Source organism: Arachis ipaensis, chromosome B10, assembly GCF_059453495.1.
Source record: "Arachis ipaensis isolate K30076 ecotype BB chromosome B10, ASM5945349v1, whole genome shotgun sequence".
Taxonomy (NCBI): Eukaryota; Viridiplantae; Streptophyta; class Magnoliopsida; order Fabales; family Fabaceae; genus Arachis; species Arachis ipaensis.
The window spans coordinates 61,015,123-61,038,450 of record NC_142435.1 but is presented as its reverse complement, the minus strand read 5'-3'; the positions used below and the strand labels follow the sequence as shown (position 1 = coordinate 61,038,450).

At 37.8% G+C, this 23,328-nt stretch overlaps 1 non-coding gene across 1 annotated transcript; it reads right to left on the bottom strand.

Moving 5' to 3' along the window:
- Positions 1-22,669: 22,669 nt before the first annotated feature.
- On the bottom strand, positions 22,670-22,777 carry LOC148580243 (small nucleolar RNA R71). The gene has a single exon (XR_015895557.1). It is a non-coding gene; the product is annotated as a small nucleolar RNA R71 (small nucleolar RNA).
- Positions 22,778-23,328: the final 551 nt, after the last annotated feature.

The window sequence follows — 23,328 nt, the reverse complement described above, 5'->3', positions numbered from 1 at the left end:
TTTATCTTTCATTGCTAGCCAATTTTGAGCCTATACTTAACCCATTTGTTCTTAATTGTAGCACATTACAAGCCTATGTGAAAAATAATAAATGTTCTTAATTTGGATCTTTGATTAGCTTAGGCTAGTAAGAGTGTTCATCATTTGATTTTGGGAGATTTGGGAACATTGGGTAGAGATAAAAGTGTGTTTGTGTTTTTGTTGAAAAATCTTGGGAATTGGGTACATACTCATGTATTAATCATGAGTAAACCATATGCATTGATGTTCTTGTATATATTTTAGTTTAAAATATATATATATAATATAAATAAAAATAGAAAAAGAAAGAAAAAAGAATTGCAATAAGAAGGGGACAAAATGCCCCAAAGTTCAAAGTTCAATAAAAAATCAATGCATATGTGTGGTGATCAAAAGAGAATGCATGAGTGTCTGAAAAAGTGAAGAATGGGTATTTAGGTTTGTTTAAAATTGTATAGGTTGTCATAGGTTAGGTGGGAAGTGTAAGCTCATCAAAGATTCAAATTCTAGTCCAAATGACCATATGCATCCTCACCTTGACTCTAGCCCCATTACAACCTATGGAAAAGTCCTCATGATATTTGTATGCATGCATGAAATAATTGTTGATTGTTAGATGAAAAATAAATCTTGGAAAGCATGGTTAGGAGAGAATTGAGTGAATCAACCCTATACACTTGAGTGTCTAGAGCGGATACACATTCGGTGAGGGTTCGATTGCTCGATTACATGCTTCCACCCATGATCATCTTTTCTTGCAAGTTTGTAAAATCTTTCAATGATTCAATTCAATTGTGGGTTCACTTTGATTACTATTGCCTTAGCCCTTGTACTTGGATATGTATTCTTGGAAGTTGATTTCTTTTGACCAAGCCATCGCATTCATTTAGATAGATTGCATATATATTGATTTCATGTAGTTAGTTTGCATTGAATAAATGTTGATACCCTTTGCTTCTTTCTTGATTTTAGCATGAGGACATCCTTAGTTTAAGTGTGGGGAAGTTTGATAAACCCCAATTTTGTGGTTTATCTTGTGCTTATTTTGGGGGATTTTATCACCTTTCCCACACTTATTCAATGAAATAGCTTGGTTTTGTAATTCTCCCTTAAATTGTGCTTAAGTGTAAAAACATACTTTTTAGGCCCTTAAATTGGTAATTTTAATTCACTTTAATTCCATTCGATGCCTTGATGTGTTTGTTGAGTGATTTCAGTTCCATAAGGCAAGTATTGGATGGAAGAAATAAAGAGAAAAGCATACAAAGTGGAGAATGCATAAGGAAACAAGGATTTGGAGTACATCAACCCACGTGCACGCGCCATGCACGCACACGTGTGCATTGGAGATTTTTCAAGCCACGCGCACGCGTCAAGCGTGCGTACACGTGAATATGGGTTTTTGCCATCGACACGTACGCGTCAAGCACGCGCACGCGTGATGCGCGGCACGTGCCTCACTTAAAGGCAAATCGCTAGGGCGATTTCTAAGCTGCCCAGTCCCAAATCCAACTTGTTTCTGAGGGCATTTGATGCAGAATTGAAGATTGAGCAAAGGGGGGAGCAATTGTTTGTGGCTTAGCATCATATAGTGTAGTTTCTAGAGAGAGAAGCTCCATCTTCTCTCTAAAATTAGGGTTCTTAGGGATATTTCCATCTTAGATCTAGGTCAATTTTCATGTTTTCATCTTATTTCCTTTATGAATTCTTGCTTCTACTACTTCATTCTTCTTAATACTTTTGTTAATTTTACTTTTATGCTTCTTTTATGTTCATGAATGCTCATGTTGGATTTGGTTTACATTTAATACAATTTGATGGTTGATGTTTCTTTGTTGATGATTTGAGTTGTTAATTTACTTTTCTTGCAATTGGCAGTTGGTAGATTTATTATTCTTGCACATTTATTATGCTTTCTGATGAGGGAAAAATGATTTCACACAAACTTACCGGTAAGTGTACCGAGTAACATCAAGTAGTAATAACTCACAAGAGTGAGGTCGATCCCATAGGGATTGATGGATTGATCAACTTTAGTATGGGGATGAATTTAGTTAATCGAATATTTGATGAATTTGGTGAAATTTGGCTAACAGAGTGAAATTGCAAGGAAAAATAAAGTGCAGAAAGTAAATTGGCAGAATCTTAAATTGCAGAAACTTAAGGTTCAAGAAATTAAAAGAGCTGAAACTTAAATTTCAATAAAAGTAAGTAACTAAAACTTAAAGTGCAAGTAATTTAAATTGTTGAATCTAAATTGCAAGAAAACTTAAATTTCATGAAGATGTAAAGGGGTTTGGGTGCTAGGAATTAAGAGAAAACTGGAAAAATGTAAAGTGCAGTAAGCTAAAGGACTCTCAGATGACAGAATTTAAATCAGAAATTTAGGATCAAAACAGGAAAGTGAAATTGCAGAAGAATTAGAGCAGAATGAAAACTCAAATCAACTTTAAAGTCTTAAAAAAGAAATTGGCAATTGCAGAAAAAGATAAAACGAAATGGAAACTAAAATCTCAATTGCTCTCTTAACAAAACAGAAAAGAAATTGCAGAAGAAGAAACTTAAGATTAGATCTCCAATTCTTAGAACTATGAAAGGAAAAGTAAAGTGTGATTCTCAGATGAAGAGACTCAACAGAATTCTTCAATCCCAAAACTCAGACCCAAAACAGAAAGTAACAATTACAGAAAAGAGAAAGCAAAATGGAAAAGAAAATGTACATCTGATCTCAATTCTCAAATTCTAAAATGAAACCTAAAAGAGAGCTCCCTATGAAATCAAATTCCTAGCTATTTATACACTTTCCAATTATGGTTTCCAGTACTTGGAGTGGGCTTTTTGGCCTTTGAAGAAGTGGATCAAAATGTCACTTGGTTGCAGCTCCCACTGGGACGTTGCATTCTCTAAGTGAGCGCAGCGCTCATTCATCCACGTGTGCGCATCCCTGACACGTGCACGTCCTTTTTCACTTTCTGCTTATCGACGCGTACGCGTCACCATCAATCTTCAGCTCCAAACACGTTTGCGCGCTATGATCACGCGTACGCGCCTTCAGTAGCGTTAACTTAGTGAGCGCTACGTTGGGTTAGTGAGCGCTGCCCACACGTGCGCATCAAGGTGCTCCATCGACGCGTGCGCGTCAAGCACACGTGCGCGTCGTTTGCAAAATTTTGCCTCCAAATTTTGAACATGCCCGAAAACGCTTAGTAAGTGAACGTAGCGCTCTTTTTCAAAACGAGCGCCAACCACTATCACGCGTACCCGTCATGAACGCGTACACGTGGATCTTCAAATTTTGTTGCTTGGAGCGTAAGCGTCCCGTACGCGTGCGCGTCGCAAGTGAGCGTGGCGTTTGTTATTTTCACGCAACGTTATACTGCAATACTTCTTCTTCTCTTCATTTTTTTCACCTAAAATTAACCAAACAAGAAATTAAAGTCTCACCAAGATCACAAGAATTTGCATCATTTATAATAATCACTTAATTCTTGCATAAATCTTATGATTTGTATAAAATAAATGATGTTTGATTGGATCAAATTAATCATGAAATTCTACTCCAACCACTTAATTATTGTGCAAGAAAGTGCTTAAAAACTAATGAAACAAATGAAAAATCCTTGTAAAACTAGCATAAGATGACTTCTCATCACAACACCAAACTTAAATCTTGCTTGTCCCCAAGCAAGCACTAAAACATAAGAAGAAATTAAATGAAACAGAGAAGCGTATATGTCCTTATTTAGCAGATAGTTTAATTTGATTCATGGGGTTTTATGCAGACAGAATGCAGCATAATTATTATTGGCTTCTAGATGTGAAATGTCTCTTTGAGGATTAACTAGAGTTGCTGCTATAATGCCTTGTTCTTTTATTGTTCCCTGTTAGATTTTTCTTTCTTTTTTTTTGCTTCAGAAACTTATTTCTTAATGGTAGCTCAGTGTCAAGTTTTGCAGCAGCCTTTTGGCTCAATTTTTCTCAACACCTCCTTACTACAGACACTTGGCTCATAATTCTTCTTAGGAACATTGATGCCCAACACCTCTTTGGGTTATTAAATACTTTGTAACTAGGTTGCTCTTGATAAATAGACTTTTGGTTGGTAATCCAGGATTAGTTAATCCAAGTTGCCAAGTTTTAAAAGACTCCTCAGAACCTAATTGTCCAAGCAGATCCTAGTACAACAAGCACCACAGGCAGATGTTCTAAGGTCTAAGCTATTGGTGTCTAGCCTTATTACTTGTTTCTTTCCTTTTTGTTGCCAATTCTTGGATTTTTCTTCTCTTTATCCTTCTTACTTTTCTTCTTTTTTCCAGGGATACTTATTAATTGAAGGCTTTACAACAGCAACTAAGTTCAAACTGCAAGAGACATTCTATCCTGCAGCATTTATTATTGAGCATATCATCTAATCAAGCAATGACCACCACTGAACTTTATTATTATTCCTACCATGATAGACAATCACTTTTTGTTTCAATATTTTCTCTTATTTATGCAAGGGAACCAAGACATATATTCAAGCAGATGAAAAAATGAGACAGACACTTTGGCTAGATCACCTAATTTAGAGAATAAAGAGAAAAGACAAAAGACAGAATGCAGAACTTACTCGAAACATAAAATTGCAAAACATAAAATCTTAATCATAAAAACTGCATATCATTTTGCAGATATGCATATTCCTTTTTTATTAAGATTATGAAGGATTTTCACCACCTCTACTTTTTATGCACTTTTCCCTTGCTGGACTCTCCTTTCTTTTTTTGCTCCTGCTTCCACTTCTTGCTTGCTTCTTGTGGCTCTTCAGCAGGGGGTTTCTGAGGCCAAGGCCGGCCTACATGCTCCCATAATCCAACCTTCTTCAGCTTTTGTTCCGTTCTTTCTATATTCCCACAAGCTCTTACTCTTTACTTGGTTAACAATTCCTAGCACTTGATGAATGATTTGATCTCTCTATTTACCACTGGCATGCCGCAGACTAGGTAGTTAAGCTTTGCTTGAGTCTCTATATCATAATCGATCCTGTCTGAATGCCGAGCTTCTCCAACTGCGTGGTATATATTCTTCCATTGATGAAAACTCTGGAGGTATATCTCCTGTTCAGCGTGTTGTTGAAATAATTTATCAAATGATTCTTGAGAGTGACCAAATTGTTCCCTTTGCTACTCCAGAATTCTTGCTTGGAATTCCCTCTGCTGGTCCATCATTTTCATCTGGAAATTCTCTTGTTGCTCTATCATCTTCAACTGGTAGTTCTCTTGCTGTTCCTGAGCCCTCAAGTATTGCTCTTGCCGCCTCAAATGTTGCTCTTGTTGTTGCTCCTGTGCTCTCACATATTGCTGAGACATTTCTTCAATGGCTCTTTGTATTTGGCTTAAGTCCATTGCACTAGAAGCTTGTCCCTCCTCCAATTGTGGTCTCCTTCTTCTTCCTTGAGTCCTTCCCTCCTCCTAGGCATCAGTGACACCATCCATCCTTTGCTTAGTGATTCCTCTGCCTCCCTTTACCCGATCTGTATCTGCATCCTCAAAGAGTACCCCTGCTCTGTTGTACAGCCACAATATAGTACTTGGGTGACCAAGTCTGCTTGATTTGCCATTGTCTTCAGCCATCTCTTGGATGCTGTCTGCTATGATTTATGGTATATTGATCTCTCCCCCTCTAAGTATGTAGTATGTCGGAATTGCTCTCTTTATTGTGACCTCTGAGGTATTTCCAGTGGGGAGTATAGATCTTCTTACTATCTCATACCATCCTTTGGCTTCAAGTATGAGATCAATCCTCTTCAAATAGCTTGGATCCCCATTTGAATCCCTTTCCCAGTCTTTGCCTTCAAAGCATAAGCCATTTAGTAGTTCATCAGGATCATTTTTGCCCTTCATTCTTTCATCAAAGCTGGGTTCTCCAAACGGTATCACTCTTATTTTCAAGACCCTCATGATGGATGATGGGATGAAATCCACATCAACCCCCCTAACATAGCTCTTGTAGTGAGGGATGGCTTTGCTTGATCTTATAGCATTTGCGTAGAACTCCCTTATCATGGTGGCATTTATGTATGTGAGAGGTTCACACATGAGTTCCCATCTTCTCTGTTGGACTATCATTCTCATGATTGAGAATTCTCCTTCTTTCAATCTAAAGCCTATTTCTGGGATGACTTCTTTTTCTTCCATCAACCTATGGTATCTTGACTCATGAAATTGAGACTTAAATCTCTTGGTATCACAGGTTGGTGGTTCAGCTTCAACTGGTTGCTTTCCTTTTCTTCTCCTAGAGCTTGATGAGGCCATTTGAGTGGGGAAGGAGAAAGGACAATGATGTCTTGGTTAGAACACGGTTTAGGATGGAAGGAAGGGAAGTAGGTACCGTGTGATGTCCTCAGTTGGAAGGAGAATGGTGCAAAGTGTTTGGAGGAGTTATATGAACAAGGCAAAGATGTGGGGCTCAGGAGATGTTGTTGGCCAATTTTATAGCAAGGGTATGGCTTGTGGAAGCAGGCTAAGGACAATGGTGGTTCGGTCACTTTCAAATGAAGGGTGAGGATTGATGAAGAATTGATGGAACTGTTGTTGAGAGAGTGGGAATGAACGGTGTGCATGTAGAGATGCGTGAGGACAAAGATCACCTCTTCATTGGACACAAGGCTCAGTCTCCAAGATACTGATTCTTGTAGATTTGTGCTTCCTAACCATGCACATGTGACTTACTTTTTCTCCTTGGGACAACCGTACATGGCATGGTGTTATCCTTTCTTCAGTATTCTCTTCTTCATGCTTATCCACCTAAATTAATATAATAAAAAAAGAATGATTTCAATGAGGTGGCGGTTTGAAATAGAAATTGCAACTTAATAACTAGGTATATGAAATTGGAACTCTAAGCCATATGTTCCTTCTACATGAATAGCTAACCGTGTCACAAGGAATTAAACAAAACATGGGTGAACACCAAACTTGTTTTGTGCCAAGTGATTCATGTGAAACCAAATTAATTTTCTACTATGGTTAGTATATTCATTACAGGGGACATTTTATTTTCTACGTTAGCAAAATAAATTCACAAAAAAAAAATTGATGCAAGATATGATTTATCCTTTCATAAACTTGACTCTTTGAGCAAAGAGTGACTTTCTTGAGCATCTTACTTAATGTTTGGCTATATACTCCAGTAAAATGAATGAGTATATATTCTAAAATGGGTATATGATCATCATGCTTGAAAAGCCATCTTAGAGTGCCTTTAGGCACACCAAACTTAAGAATCAGTCATATGCTGCAGCTATCAAATTCAGTCCATGAGAGTTCAAATTTATGCCAGAAAAATCATTAATTATTGAAATTAAAATAATAGCAAGAATATTAAATCACGGGCTGCCTCCCATGGAGCACTCTTTTATTGTCACTAGCTTGACATTGGTCCCTTGTTAGGGTGGCTGATGATTATGGTGCCTCAGTTTGTCCCCTCTCACTGTGAGCCTTCTTCCTGTGCGTTGATGATCAATCTCCATATGCTCCAGTGAGAGTATCTTATTGACAGTGTAATAATCATCAGTTTGTGGATCTGTCTCCAACTGTTAATAGATCAATCTTACTCTGTCCCCTTTTGAGAATCCTTCAGTTGTTATTCTTTTGTTTCTCCACCCTCTTGGAACCTTTTTCTTGCTCCTTTATTCTTTCTTCGGTGGCCCTTCTTTTTTGGTAGCAGGTTTTATGTCAAGGACTTTCCTCCCAATGATCAAATCTTCAATCTCGTCCTGCTTTCTCTTCTTAGCCTTCACATGTTCCTTACCCTCTTTTTCTTGTCCACTGTCCATCTCTTGCTTCACATGTGAGATGATGAGTGCCTTCTTGGCTTTTTCCTTCCAGATCAAGTTTTCCTTTTCAACTCTCATGCAACTATTTTCTTCAGTAGTTGGTGCACGAAATTGTGATCATCAATGGCGCCATCAACATGGTATGCTCAATTGTAATCTCAACTTTTTATCACAACTTCGCACAACTAACTAGCAAGTGCACTGGGTCGTCCAAGTAATAAACCTTACGCGAGTAAGGGTCGATCCCACGGAGATTGTTGGTATGAAGCAAGCTATGATCATCTTGTAAATCTCAGTCAGGCAGATATAGAATGGTTATGGAGTTTTTGAATATTAATAATAAAACAGGGATAGAAATACTTATGTAAATCCTTGGTGAGAATTTCAGATAAATGCATGGAGATGCTTTCGTCCCTCTAAACCTCTGCTTTCCTGCTGTCTTCATCCAATCAGTCTTACTCCTTTCTATGGCTGGCTTTATGTAAGGACATCACCGTTGTCAATGGCTACTTTTGATCCTCTCTGGAAAATGGTCTGATGTGCTGTCACTGCATGGCTAATCGTTTGGAGGCATCACCCTTGCCAATGGCTGCATCCTATCCTCTTGTGAAAATGGTTCAAATGCTCTGTCACAGCATGGCTAATCATCTGAGGTTCTCGATCATACTGGAATAGGATTCACCCTCCTTTTGCGTCTGTCACTACGCCCAGTACTCGCGAGTTCGAAGCTCGTCACAGTCATTCAATCCCGGAGTCCTACTCGGAATACCACAGACAAGGTTTAGACTTTCCGGACTCTCATGAATGCCGCCATCAATCTAGCTTACACCACGAAGATTTTGATTAAGAGATCCAAGAGATACTCATTCAATCTAAGGTAGAACGGAAGTGGTTGTCAGGCACGCGTTCATAGGGAATGATGATGATTGTCACGTTCATCACATTCAGGTTGAAGTGCGAATGAATATCTTAGAAGCAGAATAAGTTGAATTGAATAGAAAAACAGTAGTACTTTGCATTAATCTTTGAGGAACAGCAGAGCTCCACAACTTAATCTATGGAGTGCAGAAACTCTACCGTTGAAAATACATAAGTGAAAGGTCCAGGCATGGCCGAATGGCCAGCCCCCAAAACGTGATCACAGGATCAAAAATACAATCCAGGATGTCTAATACAATAGTAAGAAGTCCTATTTATAATAAACTAGCTACTAGGGTTTACAGAAGTAAGTAATTGATGCATAAATCCACTTCCGGGGTCCACTTGGTGTGTGCTTGGGCTGAGCTTGAATGTTACACGTGCAGAGGCTCTTTCTGGAGTTGAACGACAGGTTGTAACGTATTTCTGGCGTTCAACTCTGGTTTGTGACATGTTTCTGGCGTTTAACATAGAACTGGCGTTCAACGCCCTATTACGTCATCTAAACTCGGTCAAAGTATGGACTATTATATATTTCTGGAAAGCTCTAGATGTCTACTTTCCAACGCAATTGGAAGTGCGCCATTTTGAGTTCTGTAGCTCCAAAAAATCCACTTTGAGTGCAGGGAGGTCAGAATCCAACAGCATCAGCAGTCCTTCTTCAACCTCTGAATCTGATTTTTGCTCAAGTCCCTCAATTTCAGCCAGAAAATACCTGAAATCACAGAAAAACACACAAACTCATAGTAAAGTCCAGAAATGTGAATTTAACATAAAAACTAATGAAAACATCCCTAAAAGTAACTAGATCCTACTAAAAACATACTAAAAACAATGCCAAAAAGCGTATAAATTATCTGCTCATCACAACACTAAACTTAAATTGTTGCTTGTCCCCAAGCAACTGAAAATAAATTAGGATAAAAAGAAGAGAATATACTATAAATTCCAAACTATCAATGAAACATAGCTCCAATCAAATGAGCGGGACTTGTAGCTTTTTGCCTCTTGAATAGTTTTGGCATCTCACTTTATCCATTGAAGTTCAGAATGATTGGCATCTATAGGAACTCAGAGTTCAGATAGTGTTATTGATTCTCCTAGTTCAGTATGTTGATTCTTGAACACAGCTATTTTATGAGTCTTGGCCGTGGCCCTAAGCACTTTGTTTTCCAATATTACCACCGGATACATAAATGCCACAGACACATAACTGGGTGAACCTTTTCAGATTGTGACTCATCTTTGCTAAAGTCCCCAGTTAGAGGTATCCAGGGTTCTTAAGCACACTCTTTTTTTGCTTTGGACCTTGACTTTAACCGCTCATTCTCAAGTTTTCACTTGACACCTTCACGCCACAAGCACATGGTTAGGGACAGCTTAGTTTAGCCGCTTAGGCCAGGATTTTATTCCTTTAGGCCCTCCTATCCACTGATGCTCAAAGCCTTGGGATCCTTTTTGTTGCCCTTGCCTTTTTGTTTTAAGGGTTATTGGCTTTTTGCTCTTGCCTCTTGGTTTTAAGAGCTTTTGGCTTTTTCTGCTTGCTTTTTCTTTTTCTTTCTTTTTTTTTTCGCTATTTTTTTCTTTTTTTTTTCTGCAAGCTTTGTTCTTTGCTACTTTTTCTTGCTTCAAGAATCATTTTTATGATTTTTCAGATTATCAAATAACATGTCTCCTTATCATCATTCTTTCAAGAGCCAACATATTTAACATTCTTAAACAACAACTTCAAAAGACATATGCACTGTTCAAGCATTTATTCAGATAACAAGAAGCATTGTCACCACATCAATATAATTAAACTATGTTCAAGGATAAATTTGAAACTCATGTACTTCTTGTTCTTTTGAATTAAAACAGTTTTCATTTAAGCGAGGTGATGGATTCATAGGACATTCATAACTTTAAGACAAAGTTACTAAATACTAATGATCATGTAATGAAGACACAAACATGGATAAGAACTTAACATAGAGAAAACGAAAAATAGAGAATGTAAGAACAAGGAATGAGTCCACCTTAGTGATGGTGGCGTTTCCTTCTTGAGGAACCAATGATGTCCTTGAGCTCTACTATGTCTCTTCCTTGTCTTTGTTGCTCCTCCCTCATTGCTTTTTGATCTTCTCTTATTTCATGAAGGATGATGGAGTGCTCTTGATGTTCCACCCTTAATTGTCCCATGTTGGAACTTAATTCTCCTAGGGAGGTGTTGATTTGCTCCCAATAGTTTTGTGGAGGAAAATGCATTTGAGGCATCTCCGGGATCTCATGGTGATGAGCTTCATGCGTCTCTTGAGATCCATGAATGAGCTCTCTTGCTTGCTCCATCCTTTTCTTAGTGATGGGCTTCTCTTCCTCAACGGGAATGTCTCCTTCTATGAAAGCTCCAGCTGAGTAACATAGATGGCAAATAAGATGAGGAAAAGCTAGCCTTGCCCCAGGGGAGGGCTTTTTGGCTATTTTGTAGAGTTCAAGGGAGATAATTTCATGAACTTCTACTTCCTCTCCAATCATGATGCTATGAATCATGATGGCCCGATCCACAGTAACTTCAGATCGGTTGCTAGTGGGGATGATGGAGCGTTGGATGAACTCCAACCATCCTCTAGCCACAGGCTTGAGGTCCAGTCTTCTTATTTGAACCGGCTTGCCTTTGGAGTCAATCTTCCATTGAGCTCCTTCCACACATATGTCCATGAGGACTTAGTCCAACCTTTGATTAAAGTTGACCCTTCTAGTGTAGGGGCGTGCATATCCTTGCATCATAGGCAAGTTGAACGCCAACCTCACATTTTCCGGACTAAAATCTAAGTATTTCCCCCGAACCATTGTAATATAATTCTTTGGATTCGGGTTCTTACTTTGATCATGGTTCCTAGTGATCCATGCATTGGCATAGAACTCTTGAACCATTAGGATGCCGACTTGTTGGATGGGGTTTGTTAGAACTTCCCAACCTCTTCTTTGGATTTCTTATCGGATCTCCAGATACTCATTCTTCTTGAGCTTGAAAGGGGCCTCGGGGATCACCTTCTTCTTGACCACAACATCATAGAAGTGGTCTTCATGAGCTTTGGAGATGAATCTTTCCATCTCCCATGACTCAGAGGTGGAAGCTTTTGTCTTCCCTTTCCCTTTTCTAGAGGATTCTCCGGTCTTAGGTGCCATCAATGGTAATGGAAAAACAAAAAGCTTATGCTTTTACCATACCAAACTTAGAATTTTGCTCGTCCTCGAGCAAGAAAAGAAAGAATAGATGAAGAAGAAGAAGAATTATGGAGAAGAGGGGGAGAGGTGTATTCGGCCAAGAAGAGAAGAGAGTGGTGTGTTGTGTGAAAATGAGGAAGAATGAAGGGCTTTATATAGGGAAGGGAAGGGGGTTAGGTTCGGCCATTTAGTGTGGGTTGGGTGGGAAATTGATTTTGAATTTTGAAGGTAGGTGGAATTTATGAGGTAGGTTTGTGGGGAAGAGTGGATGGATGTGAGTGGTGAAGTGGTGATAGGGAAGAGAGATTGAGGTGATTGGTGAAGAGTTTTGGGGAAGAGTGTTTATGGGATTGTGTGAAAGAGGGGTGAGAAGAAGTGAGTGGAGGTAGGTGGGGATCCTGTGGGGTCCACAGATCCTGAGGTGTTCAAGGATTTACAACCTTGCACCAAATTAGGCATGTAAAATGCCTTTGCACATAACTCTGGGCGTTCAGCGCCAGATTGGTGCTTGTTCTGGGCGTTGAACGCCCATTTGTTGCCCATTTCCGGCGTTGAACGCCAGAACCATGCTTGTTCTGGGCGTTCAGTGCCAGCTCCTCTCCAGGGTGCAGTTCTGGCATTCAAACGCCTAGATGCTGCCCATTTTGGGCATTCAGCGCCAGAACCATGCTCTGTTCTGGCGTTGAATGCCAGCTAGGTGCTTCTTACTAGCGTTTAAACGCTAGTAAGGTCTTCCTCCAGGGTGTGATTTTTCTTCTGCTGTTTTTGATTCTGTTTTCAATTTTTATATTTATTTTGTGACTCCACATGATCATGAACCTAATAACACATGAAAAACCATGAAAATAAAGATTAGATAAAAATTAGGTTGCCTCCCAACAAGCGCTTCTTTAATGTCAATAGCTCGACAGTGGGCTCTCATGGAGCCTCACAGATGTTCAGACCATTGTTGAGACTTCCCAACACCAAACTTAGAGTTTAGATATGGGAGCTCAATACCAAACTTAGAGTTTGGTTGTGGCCTCCCAACACCAAACTTAGAGTTTGACTGTGGGGGCTCTGGTTGACTCTGTTTTGAGAGAAGCTTTTTATGCTTCCTCTCCATGTTTACAGAAGGGTAACCTTGAGTTGTAAACACAAGGGAGTCCTCATTCAATTGAAGGACTAATTCACCTCTGTCAACATCAATCACAGCTCTTGCTGTGGCTAGGAAGGGTCTTCCAAGGATGATGAATTCATCTTCATTCTTCCCAGTATCCAGGACTATGAAATCAGCAGGGATGTAAAGGCCTTCAACCTTTACTAACACGTCCTCTACTTGTCCATAAGCCTGTTTTCTTGAATTGTCTGCCATCTCTAATGAGATTTTAGCAGCTTGCACCCCATAGATTCCCAGTTTCTCTATTACAGAGAGGGGCATGAGGTTTATCCCTGAACCAAGGTCACACAGAGCCTTTTCAAAGATCATGTTGCCTATGGTACAAGGTATTACGAACTTTCCAGGATCCTGTTTCTTCTGAGGCAATGTCAGTTGATCCAGATCACTTAGTTCATTAGTGAACAAGGGAGGTTCATCTTTCCAAGTCTCAATACCAAATAATTTGGCATTCAGCTTCATGATTGCACCAAGGTACTTGGTGACTTGCTCCTCAGTAACATCCTCATTTTTTTCAGAAGAGGAATACTCATCAGAGCTCATGAATGGCATAAGGAGGTTTAATGGAATCTCTATGGTCTCTAGATGAGCCTCAGATTCCTTTGGTTCCTCAGAGGGAAGCTCCTTATTGATCACTAGACGTCCCAGGAGGTCTTCCTCCTTGGGATTCACGTCCTCTCCTTCCCTTACAGGTTCGGCCATGGTGATTATGTCAATGGCCTTGCACTCTCCTTTTGGATTTTCTTCTATATTGCTTGGGAGAGTACTAGGAAGGATTTCAGTGATCCTTTTACTCAGCTGGCCCACTTGTGCCTCTAAATTTCTAATGGAGGACCTTGTTTCATTCATGAAACTCACAGTGGCCTTAGATAGATCGGAGACTAAGTTTGCTAAATTAGAGGTATTTTGTTCAGAGTTCTCTGTCTGTTGCTGAGTGGATGATGGAAAAGGATTACTATTGATAAACCTATTTCTTCCACCCTTATTAAAGCCTTGTTGAGGCTTTTGATCCTTCCATGAGAGATTTGGGTGATTTCTCCATGATGAGTTATAGGTGTTTCCATAAGGTTCACCCATATAATTTACCTCTGCTATTGCAGGGTTTTCAGGATCATAAGCTTCTTCTTCAGAAGATGCTTCTTGAGTACTGTTGGATGCAGCTTGCATTCCATTCAGACTCTGAGAAATCATATTGACTTGCTGAGTCAATATTTTGTTCTGAGCCAATATGGCATTCAGAGTATCAATTTCAAGAACTCCCTTCTTCATAGGCTTCCCATTACTCACAGGATTCCTCTCTGAAGTGTACATGAACTGGTTATTAGCAACCATGTCAATGAGTTCTTGAGCTTCTGCAGAAGTATCCAATGACATCTTAGCCAATTCAGATAGACCATCATAGAATATATCCAGGATGGGCCATTCTGAAAGCATGTCAGAAGGATACTTTTTGGTCATTGCTTGTATCTTTCCCAAGCTTCATAGAGGGATTCACCTTCTTTCTGTCTGAAGGTTTGAACATCCACTCTAAGCTTGCTCAACTTTTGAGGAGGGAAGAACTTGGCTAAGAAAGCCGTGACCAGCTTGTCCCAAGAGTTCAGGCTATCTCTGGGTTGAGAGTCCAACCACACTCTAGCTCTGTCTCTTACAGCAAAAGGGAAAAGCATGAGCCTGTAGACTTCAGGATCTACTCCATTAGTCTTAATAGTATCACATATCTGTAAGAATTCAGTTAAGAACTGAAAAGGATCTTCAGATGGAAGTCCATGAAACTTGCAGTTCTGCTGCATCAGAGAAACTAATTGAGGTTTCAGCTCAAAGTTGTTTACTCCAATGGCAGGAATGGAGATGCTTCTTCCATGTAAATTGGAATTAGATGCAGTAAAGTCACCAAGCATTCTCCTTGCATTATTGTTGTTGGGTTCGGCTGCCATCTCCTTACTTGTTCGAAATTTTCAATAAGGTTGTCTCTGGATTGTTGTAATTTAGCTTCTCTTAGTTTTCTCTTCAGAGTCCTTTCAGGTTCTAGATCAGCTTCAACAAGAATGCCTTTTTCCTTGTTTCTGCTCATAAGAAAGAGAAGAGAACAAGAAAAGAAGAGGAATCCTCTATGTCACAGTAAAGAGGTTCCTTATTGTTAGTAGAAGAAGAAAAAGAATAGGGGTGAAGCAGAATGAAGAATCCAAACACTAGGGTAAGGATAGGAGCAGTGATGTGAGATGAAGAGAAGTGTTAGTAGATGAATAAATAATTAGAAGGAGATGAGGGAGAGGGATTTTCGAAAATTATTTTTGAAAAAGGGTTAGTGATTTTCGAAAATAGTTTTTGAAAAAAAGTTAGTTTTCGAAAATTAAAATCAAAAATTAAAATAATTAGTTAATTAAAAAGAAATTTTGAAAAAGAGGGAAGATATTTTCGAAAATTAGAGAGAGAGTTAGTTAGGTAGTTTTGAAAAAGATAAGAAACAAACAAAAAGTTAGTTAGTTAGTTGAAACAAATTTGAAAATCAATTTTGAAAAGATGAGAAGATAAGAAGTTAGAAAAGATATTTTAAAATCAAATTTTTTAAAAAGATAAGATAAGAAGATATTTTTGAAAAGATATGATTGAAATTAGTTTTGAAAAAGATTTGATTTTTAAAATCACAATTAATGACTTGATTCAAAAGAAATCACAAGATATGATTCTAGAACTTAAAGTTTGAATCTTTCTTAACAAGTAACAAACTTGAAATTTTTGAATCAAAACATTAATTGATGATGTTATTTTCGAAAATTATGTGATAAAGATAAGAAAAAGATTTTTGAAAAATTTTTTTGAAATTTTCGAAAATAACTAAGAAAATTGAAAAAGATTTTATTTTTGAAAAAGATTTTGAAAAAGATAAGATTTTTTTTAAATTGAAAATTTGATTTGACTCATAAAAACAACTAGATTTTAAAAATTTTTTAAAAAGTCAATCCAAATTTCGAAATTTTAAGACAGAAAAAGGGAAAGATATATTTTTTTTTATTTTTTGAATTTTTATGATGAGAGAGAAAAACATGAAAAATGATGCAATGCATGAAAGTTATGGATCAAAGTATGTGACGAAGCAAGAACACTATGAATGTCAAGATGAACACCAAGAACACTTTGAATGTCATGATGAACATCAAGACTTATTTTTGAAAATTTTTATATGCAAAGAAAACATGCAAGACATCAAACTTAGAAATCTTTCATGTTTAGACACTATGAATGCAAAAATGCACATGAAAAACAAGAAAAGATGCAAAACGAGAAAACATCAAGATCAAACAAGAAGACTTACCAAGAACAACTTGAAGATCATGAAGAACACCATAAATGCATGAATTTTTCGAAAAATGCAAGATGAACATGCAATTGACACCAAACCTTTAACTTGACTCAAGACTCAAACAAGAGACATGAAATATTTTTTATTTTTATGAATTTATGATTTTTTTTTTGGATTTTTCCAAAAATTATTTGAAAAATAAAAATAAGGATTCCAAAATTTTTAATATGAATTCCAGGAATCTTACAATCTTAGTCTAAAGCTCCAATCTGAGGGTTAGACATGGCTTAATAGCCAGTCAAGCTTTAGCATGAATATGGGAGTAATTCATTCAATTTTAGGCCAAAACCTCAGTCCAAAAGAATTTAGACATGGCTTTATAGCCAGCCATGCTTCAACATGCTTCATGAAACTCTAGAATTCATTCTTAAAAATTCAGAAGAAAAATATATTTTTGAAAACATTTTTTTTCCGAAAACAAAGGAGAAAATTTTTGAAAGATTTTTGAAAGATTTTTGAAAACTTTTTGAAAAGAAAACGAAAAGAAAGTTACCCAATCTGAGCAACAAGATGAACCGTCAGTTGTCCAAACTCGAACAATCCCCGGCAACGGCGCCAAAAACTTGGTGCAGGAAATTGTGATCATCAATGGCGCCATCAACATGGTACGCTCAATTGTAATCTCAACTTTTTATCACAACTTCGCACAACTAACCAGCAAGTGCACTGGGTCGTCCAAGTAATAAACCATATGCGAGTAAGGGTCGATCCCACGGAGATTGTTGGTATGAAGCAAGCTATGGTCATCTTGTAAATCTCAGTCGGGCGGATATAGAATGGTTATGGAGTTTTCGAATATTAATAATAAAATAGTGATATAAATACTTATGTAAATCCTTGGTGAGAATTTCAGATAAATGCATGGAGATGCTTTCGTCCCTCTAAACCTCTGCTTTTCTGCTGTCTTCATCCAATCAGTCTTACTCCTTTTCTATGGCTGGCTTTATGTAAGGACATCACCGTTGTCAATGGCTACTTTTGATCCTCTCTGGAAAATGGTCCGATGCCCTGTCACTGCATGGCTAATCGTCTGGAGGCGTCACCCTTGCCAATGGTTGTATCCTATCTTCTTGTGAAAATGGTCTAAATGCTCTGTCAAAGCACGGCTAATCAGCTGAGGTTCTCGATCATACTGGAATAGGATTCACCCTCCTTTTACGGCTGTCACTACGCCCAGTACTCGCGAGTTCGAAGCTCGTCACAGTCATTCAATCCCAGAGTCCTACTCGGAATACCACAGACAAGGTTTAGACTTTTCGGACTCTCATGAATGCCGCCATCAATCTAGCTTACACCACGAATATTCTGATTAAGAGATCCAAGAGATACTCATTCAATCTAAGGTAGAACGGAAGTGGTTGTCAGGCACGCGTTCATAGGGAATGATGATGATTGTCACGTTCATCACATTTAGGTTGAAGTGCGAATGAATATCTTAGAAGCAGAATAAGTTGAATTGAATAGAAAAACAGTAGTACTTTGCATTAATCTTTGAGGAACAGCAGAGCTCCACACCTTAATCTATGGAGTGCAGAAACTCTACCGTTGAAAATACAAAAGTGAAAGGTCCAGGCATGGCCGAATGGCCAGCCCCCAAAACGTGATCATAGGATCAAAAATACAATCCAGGATGTCTAATACAATAGTAAGAAGTCCTATTTATAATAAACTAGCTACTAGGGTTTTCAGAAGTAAGTAATTGATGCATAAATCCACTTCCGGGGCCCACTTGGTGTGTACTTGGGCTGAGCTTGAATGTTACACGTGCAGAGGCTCTTTCTGGAGTTGAACGCCAGGTTGTAATGTATTTCTGGCGTTCAACTCTGGTTTGTGACATGTTTTTGGCGTTTAACTCCAGACAGCAGCGTAGAACTGGCGTTCAACGCCCTTTTACATCGTCTAAACTCGGCCAAAGTATGGACTATTATATATTGCTGGAAAGCCCTGGATGTCTACTTTCCAACGCAATTGGAAACGCGCCATTTTGAGTTCTGTAGCGCGCCATTTTGGCATTGTTTTTTGTATATTTTTAGTAGGATCTAGTTACTTTTAGGGATGTTTTCATTAGTTTTTATGTTAAATTCACATTTCTGGACTTTACTATGAGTTTGTGTGTTTTTCTGTGATTTCAGGTATTTTCTAGCTGAAATGGAGGGACTTGAGCAAAAATCAGATTCAGAGGTAGAAGAAGGACTACTAATGCTGTTGGATTCTGACCTCCCTGCACTGAAAGTGGATTTTCTGGAGCTACAGAACTCAAAATGGCGCTCTTCCAATTGAGTTGGAAAGTAGACATCCAGGGCTTTCCAGCAATATATAATAGTCCATGCTTTGGCCGAGTTTAGACGATGCAAAAGGGCGTTAAACGCCAGTTCTACGCTGCATTCTGGAGTTAAACGCCAGAAATACATCACAAGCCAGAGTTGAACGCCAGAAACACGTTACAAACTGGCGTTCAACTCCAAGAATGACCTCTCCACGTGTAAACTTCAAGCTCAGCCCAAGCACACACCAAGTGGGCCCTAGAAGTGGATTTATGCATCAATTACTTACTTCTGTAAACCCTAGTAACTAGTTTAGAATAAATAGGACTTTTTACTATTGTATTTTCATCTTTGTATCATTTTTAGAGCTCTAGACCTCCATAGGAGGCTGGCCACTCGGCCATGCTTACCCTATATTCACTTATGTATTTTTCAACGGTAGAGTTTCTGCACTCCATAGATTAAGGTGTGGAGCTCTGCTGTTCCTCACGAATTAATGCAAAGTACTACTGTTTTTCTATTCAATTCAACTTATTTCTCTTCTAAGATATTCATTCGCACTTCAATATGAATGTGATGAACGTGACAATCATCATCATTCCCCTACGAACGCGTGCCTGACAACCACTTCCGTTCCACCTTAGATTGAATGAATATCTCTTGGATCTCTTAATCAGAATCTTCGTGGTATAAACTAGATTGATGGCGGCATTCATCAGAATCTGGAAAGTCTAAACCTTGTCTGTGGTATTCCAAGTAGGATTCAGGGATTGAATGACTGTGACGAACTTCAAACTCGCGAGTGCTGGGCGTATTGACCGACGCAAAAGGATAGTAAATCCTATTCCAGTATGATCGAGAACCTCCAGATGATTAGCCATGCAGTGACAGCGCATCGGACCATTTTCACAGAGAGGATGGGATGCAGCCATTGACAACGGTGATGCCTCCAGATGACCATGCAGTGACAGCGCATCGGACCATTTTCACAGAGAGGATGAAAAGTAGCCATTGACAACGGTGATGCCCTTACTTAAAGCCAGCCATGGAAAGGAGTAAGACTGATTGGATGAAGACAGTGGGAAAGTAGAGATTCAGAGGAACGAAAGCATCTCTATATGCTTATCTGAAATTCTCACCAATGAATTACATAAGTATTTCTATCTTTATTTTCTGTTTATTTATTATTATTCTTCGAAAATACTATAACCATTTGATATCCGCCTGACTGAGATTTACAAGATTTCCATAGCTTGCTTCATACCAATAATCTCCGTGGGATCGACCCTTACTCACGTAAGGTTTTATTACTTGGATGACCCAGTGCACTTGCTGGTTAGTTGTCCGAAGTTGTGAAGTTATGTTTGGACCATGGTATTGTGCACCAGTTATTGGCGCCATTGCCAAGGAGAGAACGAACAACAAATTTTACAACCTCAGAGTAACAATTTCGCATACCATGTTTTTGGCACCGTTGCCGGGGATTGTTTGAGTTTTTGGCAAGTTTTGGTCTGGTAACACCAGTGCCAAGTTGGTCCGGCAAAAACACCAAGTTTTTGGCGCCGTTGCCGTTGCTCAGATTAGCTACTTTTCTTTTTGTTTTATTTTCAAAAAAATTTTTCAAAAATCTTTCAAAAATTTCTCATCTGTTTTCGAAAATTATTCTAAATTTTTAAGAATAAATTCTAGTGTTTCATGAAGCATGTTGAAGCCTGGCTGACTGTAAGGTCAGGTCTAATTCTTTTGGATAGGGGCTTCCAACCATCAGCATAGAGGCAAGCTAATTTGAATATCAGCTGTTGCATGCCTGATTTATATCCTAAAGCTGGCTGGCTATTAAGCCATGTCCAACACTTTGATTGGAGCTTTGGGCTAATATTGAAAGATTCCTGGAATTCTTCTTAAAAATTTTGGAATCCTTATTTTTCTTTTTCACATTAATTTTCAAAAGAATCTAAAAAAAAATCATAAAATCATAAAAATAAAAAATATTTTGTGTTTCTTGTTTGAGTCTTGAGTCAATTTCAAGTTTGGTGTCAATTGCATTTTTTCTAAAAATTTATGCATTTTTCGAAAATTCATGCACTCATAGTGTTCTTCATGATCTTCAAGTTGTTCTTGGCCAGTCTTCTTGTTTGATCTTCATATTTTCTTGTTTTGTGTCTTTTCTTATTTTTCATATGCATTCTTGCATTCGTAGTGTCTATACATGAAAAATTTCTAAGTTTGGTGTCTTGCATGTTTTCTTTGCATAAAAGATTTTTCAAAAATATGTTTTTGATGTTCATCATGATCTTCAAAGTGTTCTTGGTGTTCATCTTGACATTCATAGTGTTCTTGCATGCATCATGTGTTTTGATTCATAATTTTCGTGTTGTGAGTAATTTTTTATGTTTTTCTCTCTCATCATTAAAAATTCAAAAATCAAAAAAATATCTTTCCTTTTTTCTCTCATAAATTTCGAAAATTTGGATTGACTTTTTAAAAAATTTTTAAAATTCAATTGTTTCTTATGAGTCAAATCAAATTTTCAATTTAAAAATCTTATCTTTTCAAAATCTTTTTCAAAAATCAAATCTTTTTCATTTTTCTTATTTATTTTTGAAAATTATAAAAATATTTTTCAAAAAAATTTTTTTTATCTTATTTTATCTCATAATTTTCGAAAATATCCTCAACAATTTGATTCAAAAATTTCAAGTTTGTTACTTACTTGTTAAGAAAGATTCAAACTTTAAGTTCTACAATCATATCTTGTGATTTCTTGTGAATCAAGTCATTAATTGTGATTTTAAAAATCAAATCTTTTTCAAAACTAATTTCAATCATATCTTTTCAAAAATATCTTTTTTTTCATATCTTTTTAATCATATCTTTTTAAAACATATCTTTTTCAAAAATTTGATTTTAAAATATCTTTTCTAACTTCTTATCTTCTTATCTTTTCAAAATTGATTTTCAAATTTGTTTCAACTAACTAATTAACCTTTTGTTTGTTTCTTATCTCTTTCAAAACTACCTAACTAACTCTCTCCCTCTAATTTTCGAAAATCTCTTCCCTCTTTTTCAAAAATTCTTTTTAATTAACTAATTGTTGCAATTTTTAATTTTAATTTTAATTTTTTCCTAATTTTCGAAAATCACTAACCCCTTTTCAAAACTTTATTTTCAAAAATCCTCTTTCTCTCTCATCTCCTTCTATTTATTTATTCATCTACTAACACTTCCTCTCACCCAAATTCGAACCCCCTCTTCCATCTGTGTTCGAATTTTCTCTTCTTCCCTTCTTTACATTACATTCTTTTCTTCTTCTACTCACACAGGGGAACCTCTATACCAGGGTAAAAAGGATCCCTATTATTATTATTTTTCTGTTTCCTCTTTTTCATATGAGCAGGAGCAAGGACAAGAACATTCTTGTTGAAGCAGACCCTGAACCTGAAAGGACTCTGAAGAGGAAACTAAGAGAAGCTAAAATACAACAATCCAGAGATAACCTTACAGAAATTTTTGAACAGGAAGAGGAGATGGCAGCCAAAAATAATAATAATGCAAGGAGGATGCTTGATGACTTTACTGCACCTAATTCCAATTTACATGGAAGAAGCATCTCCATCCCCACCATTGGAGCAAACAGTTTTGAGCTGAAACCTCAATTAGTTTCTCTGATGCAGCAAAACTGCAAGTTTCATGGACTTCCATCTGAAGACCCTTTTCAGTTCTTAACTGAATTCTTGTAGATCTGTGATACTGTTAAGACTAATGGAGTAGATCCTGAAGTCTACAGGCACATGCTTTTCCCGTTTGCTGTAAGAGACAGAGCTAAAGTGTGGTTGGACTCTCAACCCAAAGATAGCCTGAACTCTTGAGATAAGCTGGTCACGACTTTCTTAGCCAAGTTCTTTCCTCCTCAAAGGCTGAGTAAGCTTAGAGTCGATGTTCAAACCTTCAGACAGAAGGAAGGTGAATCCCTTTATAAAGCTTGGGAGAGATACAAGCAACTGACCAAAAAGTGTCCTCCTGACATGCTTTCAGAATGGACCATCCTGGATATATTCTATGATGGTCTATCTGAATTAGCTAAGATGTCATTGGATACTTCTGCAGGTGGATCCATTCACCTAAAGAAAATGCCTACAGAAGCTCAAGAACTCATTGACATGGTTGCTAACAACCAGTTTATGTACACTTCTGAGAGGAATCCTGTGAGTAATGGGACGCCTCAGAAGAAGGGAGTTCTTGAAATTGATACTCTGAATGCCATATTGGCTCAGAATAAAATATTGACTCAGCAGGTCAATATGATTTCTCAGAGTCTGAATGGAATGCAAGCTGCATCCAACAGTACTCAAGAGGCATCTTCTGAAGAAGAAGCTTATGATCCTGAGAACCCTGCAATAGCAGAGGTGAATTACATGGGTGAACCATATGGAAACACCTATAATCCCTCATGGAGAAATCACCCAAATCTCTCATGGAAGGATCAACAAAAGCCTCAACAAGGCTTTAATAATGGTGGAAGAAACAGGTTTAGCAATAGCAAGCCTTTTCCATCATCCACTCAGCAACAGACAGAGAATTC